The sequence below is a fragment of the Notechis scutatus genome, chromosome 9 (assembly GCF_049901735.1).
Source record: "Notechis scutatus isolate UNSWTSFEM ecotype Mainland chromosome 9, rNotScu1.2, whole genome shotgun sequence".
Taxonomy (NCBI): Eukaryota; Metazoa; Chordata; class Lepidosauria; order Squamata; family Elapidae; genus Notechis; species Notechis scutatus.
The window spans coordinates 1,761,067-1,776,941 of record NC_142017.1 but is presented as its reverse complement, the minus strand read 5'-3'; the positions used below and the strand labels follow the sequence as shown (position 1 = coordinate 1,776,941).

The window sequence follows — 15,875 nt, the reverse complement described above, 5'->3', positions numbered from 1 at the left end:
GGTCACTAAACGAACTGCTGTATGTCCAGGACTAACCTGTAAAGAGGTTCTTAAGGGAAAGACAGAACTTGGTACCCAGGCCAGCATTCAGAACTGCTGACAATTGGAAACCTCACCTGATTCACATCCAACAACCTCCAAATCAGACTCCAGACGTGTCAATACTGATCTACCCTCCTTGGCTGCAGGAAGGATAGGATCAAATGGAGCTTGAAATGAAGAGAAGCTCCAGAAACTTTAGAGCACCCTGGACAGCTCTTGGAGAACATGCTTGGCTAGAGGTCTCCAAACTTGGCAACTTTAAGACTTGTGGGAATTCTGGGAGTTGAAGTCCACAAATCTTAAACTTGCTAAGTTTGAGGGTCCCTGTTCTTGGCAGCCTTGCTTCAAGACCAGGGAAGCCTTTGGGACCCATAAAAGCCAAGAGGTGGGAAAGAAAGGAAGCTCCCCAAGGACAGGAATAAAATTATTGGCCCCGAAGAAAGCTGGCTTGGCCAACGTTTTGCTTTCAGTATAGAGTGCGCTCAATCCTAAAGGAAATCAACCCTGATGGTGTTTTGGAAGGACCGATCTTGAAGTTGAAGCTCAAATACTTCGGCCACCAAATGAGAAGAGAGGACTCCTGATGTTGGGAAAGATGGAAGGCCAACGGAGAAAGGGAGGGCAGAGGATGAGAGGGTTAGAGGGTGTCTAAGACCATGGTTCGAAGGTTGTATTGAAGAATAACTCTGTCCACTGCCAGGAGTTCGATGCTGACTGGCTTGAAGTGGACTCAGCCTTCCATTCTTCCGAGATCGGTCAAATGAGGACCCAAAGTGTTGGGGAAAATATGCTGACTCTGTAAACCGCTTAAAGCAGTAGTTGCCAATCAGTGGGCCTTGGACCGCTGGTGGTCCGCGAGGAAATTTTGCTAGTCCACAGAGAAATGTCACCCACAAAGCAATTAATCCAGGCTGCAGGGCTTGAGTTACTTGCTTTGTGAACAAAACAAGGTAGTGAGGGGAGAGGGGGAAAGGGTGGAGTGGGGGACTTGCCCCACTCGCCCCACCCGCCTGGCCTGGCCACCAGGCTGCTTCTTTCCGCTTCTTTCTTCTTCTGCTTTTGGCTGCACATAAGGAAACCAGCAGAAGTCTTTCTTTCTCTCCCTCAAACTCTGCCAGTAATGAGTCAGGGACCCTGCAAGGCCTCCTGCTCCAAGCGGCTGTGCCGGCAAAGGCTCATTTCTGGTGGAGTTTGGGGGAGAGAAAGAAAGACTTCTGCTGCTTCTGCTGCTTTCCTTGCATGAAGCCAAAAGTCTCTCTTTCTCTGTCTCCCCCTGAGAACGGAGCTGGAGACGGTATCCTGCGATCCCAAATAAAGAACGATAGATCGGTAGGAAAACGGGATGGGGAATTTTCCTGCAGACTTTTTGGGGGATTTTCCCAGGGTCTCTGGTCTGTGGGATTTAAAATGATGAGTTTGATGGTCCCTGAAGTCCAAAAGGTTGGCAACCCCTGGCTTAAGAGGGCTGTGAAACACTTTGAAGTGGCGTATAAGTCTAAGGGCTGTTGCTAGTGCTAGTGCCATCAACTCAGTGGACATGGATTTGGACTAACTCGGGGGATAATGGAGGACAGGAGAGTCTGGCATGCTGTGATCCATGGGGTCGCACAGAGTCCGACACAATTTAGCATCTGAAGAACAACAACAACAACAACCAAATACAGTGCACACTTTGAGGCCACGTAGCTGCCTATACTGCCCTCCTTTCTCAAAGCTTGGCCACTACCCCAGAGCCCCATCAAAAGCTGCCATGGAAAGGCCATTTTAAATTTATCTATATAAATGTAAATAGAAACAATATGCAGCTAGCACTACACTAATAACATAAGGGAAAAAGGAAATTAACTGTTATGTGTATCTCTATAGTGTAGCTTGTATGGCCAAGAAAGTTGCACTGTGTTCAATTGTTTTTAATTTTTATTCAATAACATTTATTATAAAAAAAATTGTTTTAAAAGAAAGGCCATTTTCAATTTCTAAAGACATCCTTAAAAGCTTTTTTGGAGTGGGATTCTCCACTTTGGTCGATCTTGTGGATCAATATTTCTTCATTCGGTTGAGGTGCAATTGATCGTTTCAGGCCCGAGTTTCTCGTTTCACCTTTCTTTGCCCCCTTTCATCGCTTCAGCCGGTCACCTTCTGCCCCTAATCTCTGGGACAGCCCTACATTTTTGCTCCTGTAAACAGACTCTGCAGCCACTTCAGTATCCTGCTGAAAGAAGCCAAGCTAGAAAGGGGCCAACAGCTGCAATCTAAGCCACTTCACAACCAGCATTTAAAAGGCTGCTGGGCCCACCTCCTTTCTCACAATGGCACTTTTAAAAACAGGCCGTTATCGCGCTTCAGCGAGAGGTGCAATTTGCCTGATTACGGTGTTAAAACCCGCAGGCCCATCTGTGCCCTCTGCCCGACAAAGAACAGCAGAATGTCACGCAATTCAGGCAGTGCCAACTGACTGGCATGGGTAAATAAGGAGGCAACAGGCAACTCTGCCCACAGCCAGCTGGCTGAGTCTTGGCAGGCTGATATCTGCAAGGGAAGGTTTTCCAAAAGAACCAGGGTGTCGAAAAGAAAGTCAAGACAGGGGCTGGAAGAGCACTATCAAAAATCTATTTTTATGTGCCGACAAGGGGAACAAGAAAGCATAAATGAATGCAGTCACTTGGTGGCTTCCATCTCTGCTTGGGGTCCCTGCCCCCCCCTCAACAAAAACACATTTTTAGGAAAAGCAACAGAGTGGGGAGTCAACCATACCAGGAATAGAGATGGGCCACCACCGAGAAGGTCTATTTTTTTGTGGTTCTGCTACCCAAAGTCCATCCCTAATATAGTGGCTGGTTTCCCACAACACCAACTTCCCAGACCCATTTTAGGCTTTTGTGTGTGATGTGACTCTGTGATGACCCAGAGTGTAACACAAACGTAACAAAATCCAAAACGTAAATAAATGTCCTTTAATGCCTCAAACTTGGCCCCACTGTTCAATAATTCTCAGCTGGAGATAAAACTTAAGTCAAAAATAGTCTTCAAAAGAAAGCAATACAGTCCAAACTTAATGAGCAGAGAGAGGTGAAATAAAAAAACTAAAACAAACTACAATGAAGGAATGTCCACAACGGACCAGGATAAGTAATTACCAACTTCAAGGAGATAACAAGGCACAGTCTGATGGAAGGACGCCAACCAAGATAACTTCAGCCCAAAATAAAACACGCTTTGCTTCTGGCAATGCTGTGTTTTAACTGTCTCTCTTATATACTATTCTCCCCAGCTGCAACCAATGAAGGGGATCATGGCCACTTCCTCTCTCGTAAGCCAAGTTGTTTCCTCCTCCATTCCTCCCTGCATGTCCTAGGATGAAGAGGGGATGGGCCTGGTTCTTCCTCTGACTGTCCAGCTGGCCTCTGCCCTTCCCCAGCCTCCTCCACAACCTCCACTCCCTGTCGGTTGTTCCTCCTCTCCCTCAGAGTCAGACTCTAACAAGGGCGTGACAGACTCCACCCAGAAAGCACAACGTGGAACTGGAATGCTTCAGGGTCCCAAACAATTCCATCCTCTCCTTTGTAAGTGCACTTCCATTTGTCCATGGAGAGTCTCAGTCCTCCAGATCACGGTTGTCCCAAAGGTGCTTTTCCAAAAGGCAACTGGACTTTCTGCTTTTTCTTTGAAGACGTTTCACTTCTCATCCAAGAAGCTTCTTCGGTTCTGACTGAATGGTGGAAGAGGGAAGGGTTTGTATTCTTGCATATTTGTATTCAAGGATTTACACTCCTTGCAGAACAGCTGGTCATTTGCATTCTTCCTGAGAGCCGTTGAGGCCGCTTGGAGGCTTACCTGCGCCCTCAAGGTCACCTGAGTCAGAGTGCAAAGGGGTGTGCGACCTTCTTGCCCCTGCTGAAAAAACTTGTGTTGTAAACAGGGGATAAGAGCCCATTTCTACCCTGTGGATTTGCCACTGACAGCTCCTCCTCCCTCTCCACCCTCCTCCCCGGTCTCTCGCTGGCAAGCTCACCGGCACCCACATCCAGCCTCCCGCTCTGCTTGGTGCTTTGGGGAGCTGAACGGGGCCACATCTCAAGCTGAAAACCTAAATTATTTTCCCAGCTGGGCTCTGCCCTCTCCCCGGCTGAGCAGCCTCACGATTCCTCCTTCTTTTGCACCGGGGGCCCTCACCGTAAATAATTATCCCCTTTCAAGGAAGGGAAAGATGATGCAGCACCAGCTGCTCCTGCTGAATCGACCTGCTCTCTGCTCCTGACAGGAAGGCGGATGAGCCGTCCCAGGCACCCCCCCCACCCCCCCACACACACAATCAGCCTGCAAAGCTGCACGAAAGAATTCAGCCGCTTTGGCAGGCAGGCGAAACTAAGCATCTCACGACTGCAGCTCTGCCCAAGAGTCCTCTTTGCAAATCACACACACACACACACACACACACACACCCCCACATTCCGTGCCCCATGGATGGGGGAATCTGGAAATGGCATTCAGCTCAGACTGGGGGGGGGGGTGTTTCGAAGCTGCAATTGTGGCGTTTAAGTTACAGAAAAGTGGGGAGTCACGAACGCCGCCAAAGTCAACCTCCCCTCTCATTAAACCTGACAGAATTGCCCCCAAGGTGCAACGGAACAAGCATTTGCAAGAAATTAAGGTTGATAAATAAAGGATGGAGGGAAGGAGGAAAGATAAGAGAAAGACAAGCAGGCAGGAAGGCAAGCAGAAAAGAAGGGAGGGAAGGGAGGGAGGAAGAAGGGAAGGGAAGAAGGAAGGAAGAAGGGAAGAAGGAAGGGAAGAGAAGGAAGGAAGGGAGGAAAGGAGGAAGGAAAGGAGGGAAGGAAGAAGGGAGGGAAGGAAGGAAGGAAAGTAGGAGAGGAAGAAGGGGAGGGAAGGAACAAAGGAAGGAAGGAAAGAAAAGGGAGGGAGGGAAGGAAAGGAAAGGGAGGGAGGGAAGGAAAGAAAAGGGAGGGAGGGAAGGAAGGAAAGGAGGAGGAAAGGAAGGAAAGAAGGAAGGGAGGGAAGGGAGGAGGGAAGGAAGAAGGAAGGGAAGGGAAGGGGAAGGGAAGGGGAAGGAAGGAAGGGAAGGAAGGGAAGGAAAGGGGAAGGAAGGGAAGGGAAGGGAAGGGGAAGGGGAAGGGGAAGGGAAGGGAAGGGAAGGGAAGGGAAGGAAGGAAGGAAGGAAGGAAGGAAGGAAGGATACAATTAAAAACAAACAAATATGGCTTCAGTCCAAAGTTTACAAAAACCCTTCATCTTCATGGAGGCATCCTCGCTTTTTCCTCTCTTGAAGCCCCAATCCACCTACAAGACATGCCCTGTTTTATTTCTTCAGTTGACAAAAGCCGGATTTCAAACCCATGAAGAATCCGACAGACAGACGATGGCAGGAACAGTGAAGAAAAGTTACGCCTGTTCCGTTTAATCCATGGTCCATCGCAAACCCACCCACCCCCGCCCAGCCTCCAACGCAGCCTTGAGACAGAGCAAAGTCTCAGCCCCCCAAGGGACGCAACGTTACCTGCTCCTGGGCTGCCCTTCGTATCGAGGCGAGCTACGGATGCGAGCTGGAGAAAAACCCATTCTGGCCCAGAGAAGCTCGGCGGGGGGGCGGAGAACATTCCTACACAACCGGCTGAGCAATTCAGCACCGTTTCCATTTGCTGCGTGGTGCTGCACGGGGCACGTCGCCTGCCTCCCATTCCAAGGGAGGTTCCAAGGGAGACCCAGAGATACACTGAACCGCAGCCCCGAGCCCCCACCCCCAAACCTCCGGGACAGGCGGAGAGCCAGCCAGCCGTGCCAGGGAACGTCCCATGACGGAGTAAACATGAAGTCAGTTCACACAACCGAGTTTTCTTGAGACATCTCACCGACCCAGGATTGTGGTCCCAAGGAGATCCTTAAAGAGATTTACTGACCCACAACAAAAACACCCCAATTCTGAGAAGTGCTTGAGAAGCTACACCAAGGCCCTCTTCCCAGCTGGTAAGCGAGGAGATACCTCCACCTGAGATCCAGGTATGGTCGGGCAGCTCCAACCTCCGCACCCCTGGTGGCCTGTGAGAATGGAGCAGACCACAGGGTGAGGAGTGCAGGAGATGGACTTACCCACAAGCCCCGGGGGGGGAGGAGATCCGGAGCCGGCCAGCTGGCTTGGGCACCTCTGGATACAAAGCAGGCAGGAAAGGAGCTGGAGAGAGAGTGAGCAAGTCCCAACTTCACACCAGAGAAACGAAGTGTAGATGATGATCCAAAAACAAACACGTCCCTCTTCTCTTCTCCCAGTTAACCTGCTGAAACCACGTCAGAGAAGGGGGGAGCAGAAATCTCCCAGTGACTCACACACTCAATGACATTTGAGAGAGAGAGAGAGAGAGAGAATCAGCCCAGCCGAGGCAGAAGGAAAATCTTATCAGGATTAAGCAGAGTGGTTCCTTCTTCCGTGTAAAATGCCAAATTGGGGCAGAAGTGGAAGGCCTCCACCACAAGCGACTCTCAACGGCTGACCTTGGATGGACCGCAGCGCAAAGACCTTGTTGCAAGATTAACTAGACAAAACAAAAGGGTTTAATCTCAAGCCCCACCCTTCCCCCCAAACTGTAAGCCCGGAGGGAGATCCTGGCACACACAAAGCGAGTCTCTGCGTCAAAGTTGTGCGGTGAAATTCTATGCAACACGTCGAATGAGCATCTCTCTTGGCTGGTTGCGATCCGGGATAGCAAACCATCTCTCTGCATCGCAGGCAGGCGATGAGTTTGCATTCCCAAAGATCGCAAAAACCATATTCCCCTGCAAGGCTAACGTCCTGTGCAGGTCTACTCAGTGGCTATGAAGCTTAAACTTGAGCAGGAACTCTTGTGAGATGTGACTGAATACTATTTGCACACACACACACACACGTACACAGAGTGCAAAGAAGAGCAAGAAAGATGATTAGGGGACTAGAGGCTAAAGTGCATCATGAACGGTTGCAGAAACTGGGACTGTGTAGCCTCATGAGGAGAAGAACAACGGATGGCATGACAGATGTCTTCCAATACTTGAGGGGTTGTCAAAGAGAAGACGGGGGTCGACCTATTCTCCAAAGCAGTGGTCGCCAACCAGTGGGCCTGGGACCACTGGCGGTCCGTGAGAAAATTTGGGTGGTCCGCAGAGAAATGTCACCCCCAAAGCAATTAATCCTGGCTGCGCAGGAACACAAGGCTTGCGTCGCTTGCATTGCAAACAACATGTGGTAGTGAGGGGAGGGGGGAAAGGGCGGGGGGGGGAACTTGCCCCACTTGCCCCACGTGCCTGGCCTGGCCACCAGGCTGCTTCTTTCCGCTTCTTTCTTCTCCTGCTTTTGGATGCAGGCAAGGAAAGCAGCAGAAGTCTTTCTTTCTCTCCCCCAAACTCTGCCAGAAATGAGTCTTTGGGACCCTGCAAGGCCTCCTGCCCCAAGAGGCTGCGCCGGCAAAGGCTCATTTCTGGTGGAGTTTGGGGGAGAGAAAGAAAGACTTCTGCGGCTTCTGCTGTTTTCCTTGCATGAAGCCAAAAGTCTCTCTCTCTCTCCCCCCCCCTGAGAACGGAGCTGGAGACGGTCTCCTGCGATCCCAAATAAAGAATGATTGATCATGATCGATCAGTAGGAAAACGGGGTGGGGAACTATCCTGCAGACTTTGGGGGGGATTTTCCCAGGGTCTCTGCTCCATGGGATTTAAAATTATGAGTTTGGTGGTCCCTGAGGTCCAAAAGGTTGGCGACCCCTGCCCCAAAGCACTTGAGGGAAGGACCAGAAGTAACGGAAGGCTAACCAAGAGAGATCCAACCTAGAATTAAGGAGAAATTTCTTGACAGCAAGAAGAACAAATCAATGGAGCAGCTTGCCTAAGAAAATATGGGTGCTCAATCACTGGAGGTTTTGAAGAGACTGGGCTGCCATTTGTCCGGAATGCTATAGGGCAGAGGCCCCCAAACTTGGCAACTTTAAGCCTTGTGGACTTCAACTCCCAGGATCCTCCAGCCAGATGTCCACAAGTCTTCAAGTTGCCAAGTTTGGGGGCCTCTGCTATCAGGCTCTCCTTCTTGGCCAGGAGGGTTGGACTACAAGACCTCCAAGGTCCCTTCCAACTCTGTTCCTCTGCAATCTTATTCCCAACAGAGCCCAAATATGCTCCCACCCCTCCGTCCCAGCGTGCATTCCTCAAAGCACAGGACATCTCGGCTCTGCCTTGAGACCCAGCGCTCGCCTCTGGATCCGATACGGAGATTGTCGGGTTCAAAAGATCTGCGTGGGATCAGGGCAGCTGGCGGCAGCCCCTTTGAAATCCCCCACGTCCCTTTAGGCAGAGCTGGCAGGCTCCATTGAGGCACAGCCACAGCCTATCCGCCCCCACTTTAGCGCCTGAAAACGAGCAGCGTCTGTTTGAGCGGAGCCAGGTGGACAGGCCACGCGTGGTCTCCGGCACAGCTTGAGACGGCCACCCCCGCAGGAGGCTGTCTGCGCCGACAGCTGCCACCCCTTCGCGGTGCAAGGACCTTCCAGCACTGGGGAGAGGGCGGGGTCTGCCGAGCCCTTCACCCCAGCATATTCTAGGAACAGACGAGAGGCCTCCCATCGTGCTGTGCATTTTGGGAGCTGCAGGCTGTGGGTTTCTTCCTTTCCAAGGGTGTCATCTCCATTCTTGATCAGAAATCCTGGTTAAATGCAAACCTACAATGCCGGCTAACCATTGCCTCGCTCCTTTTCTTGGGGAGCCCCTTGATATTCCCCTCCCACCCACCCACCCATTCCTGGATGTTTGACAGCAACGCCTAGAAATCTGGGATAATTTGCAAGCTAGCAAATGTGTCCTCGGAGTCCGGGTGCTCCCTCCACTGCTCGTTTGTCCCCCCCAAAATGAAACAAATCTGGCTCAATCACACCCCAATGTAGCGTGTGATGATGTTTTGCTGTCAGTTCTTTGCCTCCATCACTTTTAGGCTTCCTTTGGGAAATCAACCAAATAGCAGTGGTGGGAGGAAGAAAGCGAAGGGAACAACTGCCAGTTCTCTCTCTCTCTGTTGCTCCATCAGCTTCCTAAGCCAGTAAAAATAATTTCTTGCAATGAGGCAGGAAATGAACAGCCAGCCAGTCGGGCTCTAACTTCATTTCAGCCGGGCCTGATGAAAGCTAACCCAGCTCTTATTCATCCTGTCTTGGACAGACCTGAATTTTGGGTTGCTTCCAGCGTGGAAGCCTGTTTTTTTTCTTCATTCAGAAGGTAGGACTTAGGCCAAGGGTGGGTAACTATGGCCTCTTTACGACCTGTGGATTTCAAGTCCCAGAATTCTGCAAGCAGAGGACTTCTGGAGCATCTCAATCAATCAGAATTGAGCTGGAAGGGACCTTGGAGGTCTTCTAGTCCAACCCCGTTCAAGCAGGAGACCTGTATCATTTCAGACCAATTTCTTAAAAACCTCCACTGATTTAAAAAAACCACAACTTCTGGTGGTGAGCTGTTCCACTGGCCGTCCTCCCAGTTAGAACGTTTCTCCTTAACTCCAGGTAGCTCTTCTCCTTCATTAGTTTCCGTCCATTGTTTCCATCTTCTTCACTGCATCCAGCAAATGCATGGCTGGCTCAGGAATTCTGGGAGTTGAAGTCCGTAAAGGGGCCGCCCACCCCTGGCCTCGGATCACATGGGAAGGCAGAGATCCAACCCCCAAACATAAGCAGACTGGTGGAACCAACGCCCCAAGCTCCTCGGGTGGGTTCTTCTTTGCTGGATGCAGCCAAGGAGATATGCCAAACTAGCCCTCTGCGTGCAGAAAGTTCAATTCCAAGCAGCTTTCTAGATTGAGGTTCCTGGAAATTGCAAGTTCACTGAACTTTCAGCTCTGGGCACCGCATTTTAAACCATTCAAAGCAAGCGCAGAAAATAGCAATGAAGACGTGGGAATTAGAGATCATCAGGGACTACAAAGTGAGACGGAAGCGAGACACCATGTTTAGCCTTGAGAAACGATGAGAGAACAGATTCCGCTGGGATGTTAAAAATAACACTTCCCAGCATACAAGAAGCTTAGCACATAGGCCAGAAAAGGAGCTATCGCTGATGCAACCCTGTCATTTCCACCCCCCGCCCAAAACACATTATTACAATTCTACCAGTTACACCTATTTATTTAATATTCTCTCTTCTCTGGCACTTTCAAGGTTAACTTTTTATTAGCTGATCACGCAGCACAGGGTCCAGGTTGCCAGTTTCTGAATGAAAGCCGCTGGACTGGAGCTGAGTCACTTGTCCATCAAAGTCCTTTCTTTGCCTTTTGACACCTGTCACAAGACCATCCCACATTCCTGTGGCACCTGAGCTCCTTGGGCAGGTGTGAGCTGCAAAGCATATGGTTTCTCCAGAAAGACAAGGCTCGCCCAAGGATAAGCTGTCAAGCATTAAATATTTCTTCACCAGCTTACTGGGGACTTTTGCTAGCTCCATTTAGGCATGACCGTGTCACCAGCTATGAAAAATGGACAATAGAATTGTTCCTTCTCAAGAGGAGGAAATACAGCAGGTGAGACTAAAGTGGTTTTGCTGAACTGCCCTGAACTGAACTTTGGTTTTCCAAGAACGACTGTTGCAAAAAAAAAAAAAAGTGTAAAATTGGGGGTGATCCATTGGTGATTCATTTAACGACCAGCATGACTGGCTCGATTGATGACCGTAATTCCAGGCTCAATTCCAGTCTTCAACTGAGGACTTCTCCCACTGCCAATCAAAGCAGTTCGACAAATTTCCAAATTGCTCAGTGCTGCGCCAAGAACATTTAGACGCAGTTTACGTTTGCTAACGTACCTTTGCAACTGGCACAACTCTAGCTGGACTTTGCTGCCCTTCCAATTTATGGCTGAAAGCTTTTTTTTTTCCTTTTTTTTTCTGGGCACTTCCCCCTTTCCTCCTTTCTCTGCCTGAGAGGATGCAGACCGTAACAGCTTTCCGTGTCGCTGCCAGTGAAGGAACCTGCTTTAAAGAGATTTTCTTTGACCTTTTTGCCCCGGAAAGCCACGGCTGAGAGGTTTCAGCACTTCTCACTGTTTCAGAAAGGACAAGCGAGGAGGTTGTGTGTGTGTGTGTGTGTGTGTGTGTGTGTGTGTGTGTGTGTAGGGTCTGACTAACATCCCTGCCACTGGTGGAAATGTTGGCCTGGTAACTGAATTACCCAATGGTTACACAACACACAATTATTGCAGCCTGCCACTTGGTTTTCTCCCCCCTTTGGCTGGGGAAGAGGAGCCCGGCGCAGGCTTGGAGAAACGGGGGGCAGCACACGGGGTGCCCGGGGGCAGAGTTAAAAGGCGAAACAAGCTACCGCACCAAAAGCAGCCGGGCAGGGGCTCCTTGGTTCCCGCTGTGTGGGTGTGTGTTGTCAGCTTTCTGCTCTCCTGAAAGTGCCGCTTGGCTGCGTTGCAGGGAAAAAGCATTTCACGGGGGGAAAGGCTAAGAAAAGCCGGATGTGTGAGCTCTTCCTCCTTGTAGCATCCTTTGGCCAAATTAGAGCTCCGGCTGCTTCCATTAGGTGACATCACGGGGGGGGGGGGGTCTATGGTTAAGGATGACGCAAGTAGCCAGCGCGCCAGGCCAGTCGCGTTGCAAATGCATCTCTGGGTTTCCGATTTTAGGGCTTCGGAAAAGCCAATTCTAGCCAGTCAGGAGGTCTGGCAGTTGTGTAACTTATTTTTAAAATAGCACAACCTTGCTTTGGGTCACATGCATCCCAGCTTCGTGCTCTGGGCTGCGCAGGGCCTTCTGGTTTACGTCAGGCTTCTCCATGACATGATTTCCTTTGGCTGTTGCCGATTGGAGGACATTCTGAAAATGAGAGATCTTATCTAGTTGCGTTCATGGCATCGAGCATGAAGAGGCAGCTCAGTTTTTCTTTGAAATGGATTCAGGTCTCCTCACATGCGTCCCTTCCATGCATTTGAATCCCCCCGCCCCGGACAGAGGACAACTCAAATAAACTGCAATTCTTCCCCATCACTTTCAGTTTTGAAAATTACCTAATTATGTTCATTAATAAGGATGGGTTTATTTCATTTAGCTGTTCAATTTATACAGGTAGTCCTCAAATTACAACAGTCCATTGAGGGACCGTTCAAAGTTACGACATTGAAAAAGATGACTTATAACTGTGTTTCACACTTATGACCATGGCAGCATCACATGATCAAAATTCAGACTCTTGGCAACTGATTCGTATTTATGACGGGGGCAGTGTCCCTTTGCAACAAGCAAAGTCAACGGGGAAGCCAGGTTCACTTAGTGTCATGCCCCTGTCGGAATCTGAATCTGAGGAGGAAGCCGGACAGCTGACAGGGATTGTCAAGGAACCCTAGGGCATGCAGGGGGGAACGGAGAAGGGAGCAATGTGACTTGCATGGCTTATGGGGGAGGAAAGGGCCCTGATTCCCTTCATTAGCTGGAGCTGGGAACACAGTGTTTAAAAAGGGAGTTTGCACACAGCAACTTGTTGGAAGCAAATCATTATTTTTTATTGTCGAGGCTTATCTGGGTTCCTGGCGTCTTCCCAACTGTGTGTGCTTTGTTGGCCTTTGAAGTCTGCAATTCCTTATCCTGCCCTGTCCAGTTAATTGCTGCAGCGTGGGTTGTGTGGATTTTTAATTACAGTTTGAATGTACTTTGTTTTTGAACTGAATTTCTTCCATTTAAAGGCTGCTTTTGAGAGTTTTTTCTCCAGCTGAAGGTAATCTGGACATTGGGGGCAAAGTTGGAGTTATTAAAGGGACTCTTTTTGCTTATGTGACTGTGTTGCCTTTGGGTCATCACACTTAACAGGTTACTAACTTATCAACCGCAGTGATTTGCTTAACAACCGTGATAAGAAATGTCGTAAAATGAGACAAAACTCACTTAACCAATGTCTCACTTAACAACATACGTTTTGGGCTCAGTTGTGGCCGTCAATAAATTTTGATCATGTGACCATATGGGGATGCTGCAACGGTCATGCGGTGGGAAAAAAGTCACTTTTTTCAGTGCTGTTGCAACGTCAAACTAAGTGAAGTATCATTTTGTCACTAAATGAACTGTTGTAAGTTGAGGACTACCTGTACTAGACCTGCTTGTGTAAACACAGTTGAGAGGGCCAGAATACCCACAAGCAGCTGAACTGATGGCCCTCCCCTTCCTGAGATCACGTAGAAATGGTTTCATTCTGGGAAGATTCTGTGAAATTCTGGAGAGAGAGAAAAGTAGCAGCATTTCCTTGTTGGCGAAAGGCAGGGACAGTATTGCTTCACGCTGCAACCCACAACCCTCAGCAACGCACCAAAGTTCCTCCAAGCAAAATCACACTTTTTGTCCTCTGCTTTTTTTTTCAGCCGCGCTCAACCTGCAGATGTGACTTCGCCCAACGTGCCAAAGCCCAACCGATTCGGGTCCAAACTACGCCCATTTTGCTGTACATTCCTTTCACCTCTGGAAGCCAAAAACCAAACCAAGAATCCACCTTGTTGACTTTCTTAAAACGTTGCACTGTGTATTTTACAACTTCCCTCTTCTACAAATAGGAGGAGGTTAATAAAAAGTCATTCTCTTGGTGAAATGAGCAAGAGGAGGAAAGTAATTGTCTCATTTGAGCTCAGTGGAACTGACCAGCCTTAATTATATATATATATATATATAAAAAAGCACACACGGTTTTGTCCTTAAACCATGTTGGTCAAACAAGAACGCTGCCTTTCTGAAGGCCAGATGATCTCTTTGCAAGACCTCAACCACAACCACAAGCCCAAGCGCTCATTGGCTGAGGATTTGGCATAGGTATGGTCTGAGTAAGGTGGGTGAAACTCGCAGCTACATGCGATTGTGAAAGTCTTTACAAGCTGAAGTCACAAGATCTGGGTTAGAAGTTAGATTCCATCAGCCAGAAAAGAATGGGTTGTATTTTCTTCCCCTTCAATATGTGTGGGTTTTTTTAAAAAAAAAATATACATCCAGGGGGTGAGGGGAAGACCAGGGCCAAGGGGGAAATGAATGATGTATTTTAGTGTTGGCTGCACCCAGATAACACCCAAAATGTCAATTCCTAATAAATCATTTTTTTTAAACTCTGAGAGATGCGGCTAGAGACATATGATTTGAATGGGGGTGGATTTGTTGGAGTCCTGACAGCCTTTTCAAGGAAACAAAAAAAGGCACGAAAATCCAGCCACTTTTTGAAAAAGCACATTTGGGACAACCACGACCTGGGTCAGAGGTCTCCAAGCTTGGCAACTTTAAGACTTGTGGACTTCAACTCCCAGAACTGGCATTTGCAGAGGATCAGTGTAGCTGGCTGAGGAATTCTGGGAGTTGGAGTCCACAAGTCTTAAAGTTGCCAAGTTTGGGAACCCCCCTGACCTGGATTTTGGGGAAGCTCCACAGACATTTTACCAGCAATTACACAATATTTTGTTGCACTATTTTGCACCAATCCGGATTCACCCAGCTGAGCCAGCCAATCCACCAGATCCCAGATCTGGGAACCCGAAGCTCTGAATCAAGGCTGTCCAGTCAATGCCATTCGCCCTGCTTTTTTCTACAGGTTGCAAAAGACAAGCGTCGCCACCCCCAGGAAATGCCTCCCTCCCTCCCCCTCCCCTCTGGTCTCACCTGCTTGTCCAAGCCGAGCCACCAGATCAGGGTTTGTTGCAAAGGAGGACTCGCCAACTTTTCCCTGTTCTTTAGCTGCTGCCGCGGATCAGCTGGCAGTTTTGGTGCCTTTTCAAAGACAATAAAAAAAGAAGGGGGTGGATCCCTGACCGGATCTTGGCCGGGAGTCGCAGCTTTAAAAGGAAAAAAAAAACAAAAAACAAAAATCTCCAGCCTGGCTCCTCGTTGCACCGCCGGCCAAGCCAAACAGCCCTGCAGGGAAAGGCGCTGCTGGCCCGAGCCAGAGGGAAAGGTGAGCGCGGGGCAGGCGTCATGCCGGGCCACCCACCTGCCAGGAGGCTGCACCTGCCCGGCTGCGTTGGGCCCCGGCAAGGCACGCCAGCCGGGGCCAGAGCTTGCCCGGGTCTCGCTCAGCTGGTCTCCAGCCTCGCGAAGCCGGAACGGGCCGGCTTTGGCGCTCAGCCTATGCCCAGGAGCTCGAGAAGGGCAGCCCGGAGGACGCGGAAGGGCAGCGAAGCCGAGAGAGGAGGGGGCTCCGCACCGACCCTCCCCACCCCCCGGCCTGGCCCGCTCCCCAAATCAGCCCGGAGATGCCCGTTTCCCCGCCCCGGGGCCAGGCAAAGCGCTCTGCACGTGCCCAGGGGCGCCCTGCCCGCCGGGCACCGGCCCCACGCCGCCCCTACCTCGGCCGCCGCCTCCTCCTCCTCCAGCTGCTGCCAGCGGAGCCAGCAGGGCGCGGAGGCGGAGCCGCGGGGTGCGGAGGGTGTGTGCGCGCGCTCCCGTGTGTGTGTGGAAGCTCCGCAGCTGCCACGTGGGGCAGGAGGAGGAGGAGGACGAGGAGGCGGGGAAGGCCGGGCGAGCCGGACGCGCAGCTGCGGCCAACATCTGGAGCGCGCGGGCGCGTGGCTGGAGCTCCGCGCGGGGGGAGCCGAGCGGGGGCTCATCCTGGCCAGGCTTTGCTTGCCCTGTGGCCGTGGGAACGCGTGGGAACCTGGTGGGGGGGGTGCCACGCGTGCGGGGACGCGCGTGGCTTGGAAATGCCCTTCGAAAGCGGAGGACTTGGCGCGTCACGGACGGAGGGAACCCCGCGGGAAGAAGGTGTGCCGGAGGCTGATAGGCTGTTGGAGCTTCCAAGGGGGGTTTATAAAGCGGTCCGGGACTCCAGAAATAAAATATATACCTAGGATGCTTCAAGGTAC

At 50.5% G+C, this 15,875-nt stretch overlaps 1 protein-coding gene across 7 annotated transcripts in view; it reads right to left on the bottom strand.

Annotated features, from left to right (window-relative positions):
* The window catches only part of KIAA0513 (KIAA0513 ortholog), a 38,221-nt gene extending 22,758 nt beyond the window's left edge, over positions 1–15,463 (bottom strand). For 4 of the 7 annotated variants that reach the window (XM_087971391.1, XM_087971393.1, XM_087971389.1 and 1 more), the window contains exons 1-2: positions 15,022–15,158; positions 14,677–14,784 (exon numbers count right to left, since the gene is read on the bottom strand). The gene's annotated coding sequence lies outside the window, so the exon portion shown is untranslated. Of the gene's footprint in view, positions 1–14,676; positions 14,785–15,004 lie in introns of all 7 variants that reach the window. The other 3 variants (XM_026689777.2, XM_087971390.1, XM_026689776.2) reach the window with 3 other exon arrangements.
* Between the last annotated feature and the right edge of the window lie 412 nt (positions 15,464–15,875).